Source organism: Gossypium hirsutum, chromosome D08, assembly GCF_007990345.1.
Source record: "Gossypium hirsutum isolate 1008001.06 chromosome D08, Gossypium_hirsutum_v2.1, whole genome shotgun sequence".
NCBI lineage: Eukaryota > Viridiplantae > Streptophyta > Magnoliopsida > Malvales > Malvaceae > Gossypium > Gossypium hirsutum.
In genome coordinates, this window is record NC_053444.1 from 23,281,934 (window position 1) to 23,289,692 (window position 7,759).

At 30.3% G+C, this 7,759-nt stretch overlaps 1 pseudogene; it reads left to right on the forward strand.

Moving 5' to 3' along the window:
• The first annotated feature begins 4,468 nt into the window (after positions 1-4,468).
• Positions 4,469-6,106, forward strand: LOC107918081 (gamma-glutamyl peptidase 5-like; annotated as a pseudogene).
• The last annotated feature ends 1,653 nt before the right edge of the window (positions 6,107-7,759 follow it).

Consider the following 7,759-nt stretch of genomic DNA (forward strand, 5'->3'; position numbering starts at 1 on the left):
TTTGTAAATTGTTCAGTTTAGTCTCTGTATAGTCCCTAAATTATTTTTAGAGTTTTTGTACACTCAACCAAGTCTTGATATTATGTATATTCTGGAATTTGTGAACTGATGAACTAAATTGTTACTTTATGCGCATAATAGATGAATGATACATGCCTATTGTCACTGTATATTCGATGAACTGTTATTGTTGCTACTGCTACTATATGACTGATTGCATGTTCAACATGCCTACTATTACTGTCAAACTAATTGCATGATAAACATGTCTATTGTTTCTATGTTGTACTGTAATTAGCATGCCATGTTACATTGCATGGGATTGGAACGATATGGAAAGGAGGAAGTACTAGCAGTTTAATAATCTACAAACACTGTCGATTCATCCACAACTTACTGGCAGCTTATCTACAAACTTTTAATTTGAAAATACCGGTGGGTTACCCACAATATTTTACAGGTAGTTTATCTGCAATTATTAGTGGTTTATCTACAACATGAAGTGTAGGGATATATGAGTTCTGGGGAACTCTTACTGTGGAGTGTAGCGGAGTATAGGTAGGAACTTTTCTATTATACATGAATTGCATTAACATTCATAAGCATGTGCAACTGAACTGTCAAATCTTGTACTGTTATACGATTGTAATTGTTCTAAGTATTGTTATTTTGTATGCTTTGTCTATTGTTTTGCACTGGTTATCTTGTGAGTGGACTCACACTGAGCTTCTTAAGCTCACCCCCTTTAATTTTCATCTTTGCAAATAACCAACAAGGGTAGGATGCAGACTCGGCATCTGGAGGGCTCGTCTCAGAATATTTTTATAAAATTATGTTAGACATATTATTTATAATTTCTGTTATTTGGGAACTGTATTGTTTCATTTGAACTGTGGCATGAGACTTAAAATTTGGGTTAATTTTGTTATGCATTGCATTTAAGTTGATTAGGTTATTGAAACATGGACTTTGATTTAATTATGCATGAAATTCTGGTTTTCATTAAAACTATATTGAATATCACTTTTCCGCTGCGATACTATGTAAATGAGATTTTTGAAAAATATTTAAAATTGGAAAACAACTTTTACAAAGTAAACATTAAAATCAACCGGTTTTTTTCGAAATAAAATTGTATCTTTTGGATTGTTAAAAAAAATTGTCTCTTTTAGAAACACGCTAAGTTTTTCTGCTAAGGTAAATAAATGTTTTAGAAAGACAGTCTTAAAAACTCTGATAATTTTACTAGGTCATTTTGGTGGTTTATGTAACCTTCAGAATTCGGTCGTAACGTTTAGGCCGGGTTAAAAAAGTTACATTAAAGAGATGATTGATAATAAGATATAAAAATAAAGGTTGCAATGGTAATTTGGTCTATATGGAAAGGTAGTAGTGATTGTATTGTTAGAAAAATAAGATTTGGATGCTCTAGAAGTTATTTGTAAAGCAAAATGGTAGTTACTGAGATTTTTTAATTTAATCTAAGTCTGGCATTGAAAGCAAAGTTAGGATGCATAATAGTTGTAAGGATATGAGATGGATATCTCCTAACTATGGTTGGTTTAAACTGAATTGTGATGGTGCACTAAGGCCTGAGAATAAAAAACGCTGCTGTTGTGACTATTATTTGAGATAAGGATGGAATAGTGGTTGGAGGAGTGGGGAAAGATTGCGACTATTAAAGAAGGTCTTAAGGTTGCTAGGGAAAGTAATTTGGGGGAATATTATTTTTGAATCTAATGCTAAACAGGCCATCTATTAAAGGTCTTAAGATATGAAGCCGCTGACTTGCAAGAATGGGAAATTGCTGGGTTGATTACAATTTTGAATAAGGATGGTCCAAATTGATTTATTTTGTTGCTAGGAGGGTTTGGGGGGACTATTTTACTAAAAAAAAGTTCATTTCTAACATTATTTACGAAAATGGGTCATTTAAAACTTTATTTATCGGAATAGGCCAAAAAATCCAAAACGCACCTACGCGGAAGCGTTTTAAGGGAAAATTTCAAAAAAACATTCTGACGAGGACACGCTGACGTGGGTGCACTTTTGCCTGTGCTCAGACTAAATTTTCAAAAAATATTATTTTTTAAAAATATTATAAAAATAGATCAATTTTTTAAAAATTTACGAAAATAAGCCTTTATAAATACCCAAAGTGGCAGCACCATTTTTTTTTTGATGCCACCAAATAATGTGGAAATAAAACTTACACTTCATGATCTCATTTCCCTTAATTTTTTAAGTAATGTAGGATGTGAGATATGTGTATATATAGACTCATAAATAGGTTTGCAGCTTGTTCCTAGACAATGTGGGATTTCTTCCTCTTTAACTAACAACATAAAATTAAATGCTACACTATATTTTATATTTTTTTATTTATAGAGTTTAATTTTTTTTTACAAAAAGTTAACATTTCTTAAATTATAAATTAAAATTTTAAACTCTATAAGTAAAAAAAATTATAAAATATAAAATGTGTATGGTAAAATATTTAAAAAAAATATTTAAAACATTACTAATAGTTGAGTGATCATTTTGTAAGTTTTTGTAATTTGATAGCCAAAAAATCATAGTTAAGTGAGTACTAATGTAATTTAATCTAGATATAAAAATATGAAAAATTATTATATTTTATGTATATTATATATTTCTATAAAAAATTATTTAACATAATTATATACTATGTTTAAATAGATTATCTATCTAGTCAAAATACATCTGAAATAAATTATCATCATTCATTAGGTGATGAAAATTAAATTAAAATTAGGATTAAAAAATTAATGAGTATAGTAAAATATTAAAAAATAAATATTTAAAAAAAGAGATATCAATTTTTTAAAATTCCAAAAAAAATATACTATTTAAGTACCAAATACTCTCCATTTATTTATTAATCAAACATTCATAACATAAAAAAAATTAAAGTATAACTTCTAAATTGAAATAATGGAAAATTATTTTAAAAATTAGAATTGTATGGATATTAAATTCAAACATTTAAAATTGAATAGAAGATTATTGCATGTATAAGTTTCATATGTGCAATTTGTTCTTTTTTTTAAATAGTCTTTTTGTATATGCTAACAATCCTAAAATGCAACGAGATTAAAGATCTCAAAAGATTTTATAATATGAGAAAATGTTAACAAAATATAAAAAAAAATAGAAATTATTCTGTAAAAAAATATAAAATATAGTGTAGTATTTAATCTTATGTTGTTAGTTAAAAGAGGAAAGAATCTCACATTGTCTAAGAACAACTGAACAAGTTGCAAACCTATTCATGGCTCTATATATATACATATATCTCGCATCTCATATTGCTTAAGCAAACAAAGAAAATGAGACTTTTGGGTCTATATAAAGATATGTTTTGCAAGTTTTATTTCCATATTAATTGGTGACACCTTAAAAAATGGTGTTGCGACTTTGGGTCTCTATAAAGGCTTATTCTCGTAAATTTTTAAAAAATTGATCTATTTTTATAATATTTTTAAAAGATGACCTTTTCTAAAAAACTTAGTCCGAACACGAGGTAAAGCGAGCTCACGTTAGTGTGCTTTTCTAAAATTTCTCCTTAAAACCCATTTCTATAAATAAAGTTAGAAATTAACATTTTTTTTTAGTAAAATAGTTGAGTCGGGGTATAACTTTTTCTACTTTCAAACAAAAATCGCCAAGTCTCTTGATTTGGTTTGATGATTGAAGTGTCAAAATTTAACAACATTTATTGGAGGTACCAAGATAAATATTTTATAAAGAAAATGTTAGTATCCCTCTTTTAATAGCAATCTTGTTACGAACGAAACAAAGAAATCTTACAAATCGGAATTTCCGTTGCATCTAGCTCAAATTAAGGGAACATACATTTTGGGATTCCCTTGGATTCATGCATTCGGATTTAATATACTTGCATTTATGACATCTTGAAGTTATTTTATATTGAGTACAGATTGACACACACTCAAAAAGTGGGCCAAACCTTGTTTTGACAAGTATTATATTTAAAAGCTTCACCTTCAAGTGTTTTCACACCCCCAAAAACAAAAAGTTTGACGTATTTTGTTTGATAATCATGTATCTCCACATTCGTTTAAGGTTTGTGTCGAGTTTTGTAGGAGTCGGAGTTATTTAGTTATCAATATCGAAATCAAGATTTAAGTTTTTTTAATTCAATAATAATAATAGAGATTCCACGTACACTTTTAGAATATATTTAAGAAAAAAAAGTATAGAAGAATTTAAAAGCGAATTATAGTTGAATCTACCATTGATGCAGTATATAAAAGTACTTATTTTTCAGTTAATTATATTATGATATCACTAAAAAATACATTAATTTTTTAAAAATAAATACGTAGTATCATTATTTGTGTTTAAATTTAAAAAACGATCCATATATATTAAGAGTTTAGAAGTTGATTTATGAGAGACATAAATGCAGCACAAATCATATTTATTAAATTAGGGGATTTAGTAACAATGTATGTAGCAGCAGCCTGCTGTATGCATCTTTCAATTCTCAAGTGTGATGAGAATACGATACGCGCCCCACAGAGAATCTTCTGCCAAGCGACCAATGCATTGGAGTCTCCAAAGTCCAAACGAATCTGTCAAAATCCGTGTACATTCTAAACCCATGCACTGTTTAGGCATTTTTCTTTAAGGGTTAAATAACCCACGAACCTACCCCACATCGCAATTTCCAAGCCCCTCCATATAAACCCCTCAATCTTCAACTTGTGATTGCAGATATCATCCTCATTTAGATGCTGTACAAGTTTGGGAGCGGTAAAAATGAAGGTAGGAAGATATGCTGTTTTGCTGGCAGCCAGGGACTCGGAGTATGTGGAGAGAGTGTATGGGGGTTATTTCAATGTGTTTATTGCTGCTTTTGGAGAAGAAGGAGAAAGGTGGGACTTATTCAGGGTTGTGGATGATGAGTTCCCTGACATGAGTGAGCTGTACAAGTATGATGGATTTGTGATCAGTGGGAGTCCCTATGATGCTTACGGGAATGATTACTGGATTCTCAAGCTTTGCTTCCTCTTGCAGACACTTGATGCCATGGAGAAGAAAGTCCTTGGGATCTGCTTTGGCCATCAGGTACCCACCCAAAATCTTTGTAATTTCAACCATCTCCACAGTTCGAAAAATGTTTTATTAATCAATTCCCATCCCATGTTCAGGTTTTGTGCAGGTCATTGGGGGGGAAAGTTGGCAAGGCTTGCAGTGGATGGGATATAGGGCTGAGGACAGTCAAAGTCGTGAAAGATTTGTGGGTCCCCAACTTCCTGGAAGAGTTGGATGAAATGCCCTCTACCCTGTCAATCATAGAGTGCCACCAGGACGAAGTATTCGAGGTCCCAATGGGAGCTCAAGTGGTTGCATTTTCGGAAAAGACGGGTGTGGAGATGTTCGTGATTGGGCAACACATACTTGGCATTCAAGGCCATCCAGAGTATACCAAGGACATCCTATACAACATCATCGATCGCCTTCTCGATAACAACTCCATTCAGGTAAATAATCAATAATCAACCTCCCCCTTTGAATGCACTTTTTTTCTCCTCTGTAAATTAAAATCAGTTCGGTTAGAATATGCAGAGAGATATTGCCGAGAAAGCTAAATTTGGATGAAACGGCTGAACCTGACAGGAAGAGCTGGGAAAAGATATGCAGGGATTTTCTGAAGAGAAGACAGAATTCCAGCTTTTCATGAAAATGGATTATCTTGGATACTTGATGGCATTTTGGAACCATCAAGTTTCTTGGAGCTACTCTAAGTCTACCTAATTCTAAACGTGTTAAAACTTTTGTATTCTTTAATTGACATGAAACATATTAGGCACCGACAGATTCTTTTTTGGTGAATCAGCTTCTTGCACAATTCAGTAGCAACACCTCATATTAAGATTACCTAAACAAAGTCAATTTGAAATATTACCATCGGATAAACTATTCGAGTGGCTTATTGTTAGAGGTGCCAAACGGCTGCATTCATGTAACATTTTTTTCTGGCTTGAAAACACCAGCTTTTTCAAGATTAGGACGGGCTTGATACATTTAAATAAATTTTAAATTTTTTAAGTTTCAACGGTAACAATTCATTTTATTTTCATGGGATGAAAAAATAATTCTGATTTTCCTTATAATAAACATAAATTATATATTTTTAATAGAGTTCTTTTATATAAAATAGTTAAAGTGCTAATTGTATATAAAATTTATTATTATATGATATGCATACGAATAGACTAAAATATCTTTTATTGTTTATTATTATATTATATTGAAAATTGAATAATGGTTATCTTTCTTATTAAATTTATAAAGTTAATTCTTATATTTTAAAATATTTATTCCAAAACTCAAATATATTGTACTAAGCTCAAGCCCAATCAATATCCACTTTATTACTCAAAGTCAAAATAAATTAATCTCAAGTCCAAAATAAAAAGATCCAATACCCAAATAAAATTTGTAAAAGTTAAAACCCAATTCATAATCTAATTCAATGAAAATAGTATTTTATTAAGATATTAAATTTTCAATAATGTTTTATGCATTACTAGTTATAGACATGTATTGGACAAAATTTCCAAAATATGCCAAAAATAAATAAAAAATGCATGTTTAGGCCATTTTCTCGAAAAATGACTGGAATAGGTCGAGCATACGAAAACGCTTACAGCTAGAAACGTTTTCCATGTGTAACACTTTATTTAAGGTTAACATTTTATTTAGGGTTAGGGTTTTGTTTATTTAAATTAGTGTTTGGGTTTTTTTGGACTTTAGGGTCTAGGGTTTATTTTTATATTTTTTTTATAATTTTTAATTTTTTATATATTAATCTTTTTATAATTTTTAATTTTTATATATAATTATTTTTTATAATTTTTTGAGATGTAAAGTTAATAATTATTTAATTCGATTTTTAGAGGCATCGTATTTACACCAATTGTATATTCTAATTATTTGAATTGCAAAATTCAATTCACAACATAATCGAAACTTGAACTACTCGGTTTGATTAAATATTCTAGTGCATTATCTTCAAACATCGATATAGGTTCAGAAAATATATCCCGGGAATCCCGAGATATGTGATTGTTGAGTGGCTAAAAGTTTGGGTTAAAATTCTTAGAGAGAAAGCGCTCCAAGTAGGATGTTTTTTCAGTGCATGTCAAAGAAAAACATTAGTAGAGGCACTTTTAGTGCTTTTCTCTGACATGCACTGATAAAGCATCCTACTTGAAGCGTTTTCTTTCTAAGAATTTCAACTCCCACTAGCTTGGGAAAATTTTCTTAATCAATCGGGACTTACCCTTGGGTCTATAAAAGTAATCTATTTTAGCTTTAAGTGCCATAAGGAATTTAAGAGCAAAGAAAATAGAAATAAGATCAGAAGAGAAGTTCGCACATAAGGCATAATTTGGAGCTACCACGTAATTTGCATAAAGTAAGAATCATTTTTTGTTGTTCATATTTAATTACAACACCATTTCTCTGCATGATTTTTTTGTTTCAAACATGTGAAAAAAGATTTCGTTGAAAATGAGTGGACAAATTAATGTTATTTTTTATTACGATGGAGAAGTGCGTGACACCCAGAGTGGGATTGTTTTTTTATCAGAGAACATAGCACAGTTGGCTTTTAACCGGAACATATAATTGCTAGAACTTTGGATAAGAATTAGGTATAAAATCACCGGATCCAACTATATGAGAGTATCATCCCTTAAATATC